The following is a 2,023-nucleotide window of genomic DNA, read 5'->3' on the forward strand; positions in this document are numbered from 1 at the left end:
GCATTTTTCTTTCTATCACTACTTGCTACATCTTGGTGTGTAATTGTTCCTGAGGTTGATTGTCATTCTATTCCTATCTTTGCTCTTGTTCTTGCTTGATATTGCTCTTGGTTGTTTGTTGATTGAAAAATCTGGTGTTACTTGATTTGGTTGGTTGCCATCTTTCGTGTTATTTGATAGCTTTGTTTGTCATCATGTCTCATCTTAGAGATAGTGTTAGTGGGCATGGGTCTAATAGAGATGGGAGAGGTGGTGACATAAATGCGAGTGATGCGGGGAGTGTACGTGGGGGTGATATCAATCTTGATGCATTACGTCGTCTTTTGCAACGTGTGAACATTGATGAATTGATGAATCCGGCGCAAGGGCAAGATGCCCAAAATGTGCCAAATGCCCAAAATTTACCAAATGTTCAAGTTGAGCATGCTTTGCAAAATGCACCTCAACCACTTCAACAAGACAATGCGGCACAAATTGCCCCACAAAATGTCTACCAACCACCCAATATGCCTCCCGCATACCATATGCCTCCCCCATATAATTTTGTGCATCCTATGTATTATCAAATACCACAAGTGCCACAATATGCTCCCTTCGGACAAAATTTACATGCACCTCCTCCTTTGGAGTACATTCATGCCCAAGAGCATCGCACTTTGAGGGAGCTTACGCATCCCGCAAGGCAAACTCAACCTTCTTGCATCATCATGCCACCGAACCAACAAAATGTGAGCCTTAAACCATCAATGTTCCAAATGATTCCCAAATTCCATGGAATGGAATCGGAACGACCATATTCACATGTGCGTGATTTTGAATCGGTGTGTACTACTTTTGGTGATGTTACATGCACACAAGAAATTTTGAGACTCAAACTTTTTCCATTCTCTTTGAAGGATCATGCAAAACAATGGTTTGAGAACTTGCGCCCCCAATCCATTGCGACTTGGGCGGCAATGCAAGAAGAATTTCTCAACAAATATTTTCCTTCCCACCGTACCATTTCTTATCAAACACAAATCATGAATTTTCATTGCAAAGAACATGAAACTTTCTTCCAAGCTTGGGAGAGGTTTAAGGATTTGTTGTTTATGTGTCCTCACCATGGATTTCAAAAATTTCAAATTGTGAATTTCTTCCACAAATCTTTGACTCCATCTTTGAAGAAATTGGTTTCCACTATGACTCAAGGTGACTTTTTGAATAGGGATGCCAATGAAGCATTTACTTTCTTTGATGGGTTGGCGGAGGAATCCCGATCTTGGGAAGCTCCTCCCCTAACCCGACATGATGTTGTGCCAAGCTCTAGTGGCAAGTTTGTGTTGAATGAAAATGATGATGTGCATGCTAAACTTGCTTTGTTGTCTAAGAAATTGGAGTCCTTAGAGTCACAAAAGGCCCCTATAAATGTGGTTGGTGTTGACGACCAAATTGCTTGTACTTTGTGTGAAAGTAGGGATCATAGGACGGATGAGTGTAATGCCTTACCGGCTTGTAAGGAAGTCCTATTTGGGCAAGGTTACAATGGGAACAATTCTCAGAACTTTAGGAAGCCCTACCCTACCAATCACCAAGACAACAATTCGTACAATGAGAATTACCCTTGGAGGAATCATCCAAATTTTGGGTGGAGGAATGATGGGAATGCTCAATCCCAATCACTCCCCAATCCACCCCAACAACAATTGCCTCCTCCAAGTGTTGCCCAATCAACTCCACAACCTTACATTCCACCTCCTAAGAGGTCTCTTGAAGACACTCTCAACATTTTCATGCAAGCTCAAATTGGGGAGAATCAAAAGGCCAACAAATTTCAAGAACAAACCAATAGGGCCATTGAGGATATTAGGAGTCAAATGACAAAGGTCACACAAGCTCTCACCACCTATGAAAAAGGAATATTTCCGGCTCAACCTTACCCTAATCCTTCCAAGCAAACCAATTTGATAAATTCATGTAGTGGGAGTGGGGAGGTTAGTGGACATGAGCAAGTACAATCCATCCTTACTTTAAGGAATGGAAG

At 41.8% G+C, this 2,023-nt stretch overlaps 1 pseudogene; it reads right to left on the minus strand.

Annotated features, from left to right (window-relative positions):
* Nucleotides 1-1,011: 1,011 nt before the first annotated feature.
* On the minus strand, nt 1,012-1,111 carry LOC119993952 (annotated as a pseudogene).
* Nucleotides 1,112-2,023: the final 912 nt, after the last annotated feature.

Source organism: Tripterygium wilfordii, unplaced genomic scaffold (assembly GCF_013401445.1).
Source record: "Tripterygium wilfordii isolate XIE 37 unplaced genomic scaffold, ASM1340144v1 ctg124, whole genome shotgun sequence".
In the NCBI taxonomy this organism is placed as follows: Eukaryota; Viridiplantae; Streptophyta; class Magnoliopsida; order Celastrales; family Celastraceae; genus Tripterygium; species Tripterygium wilfordii.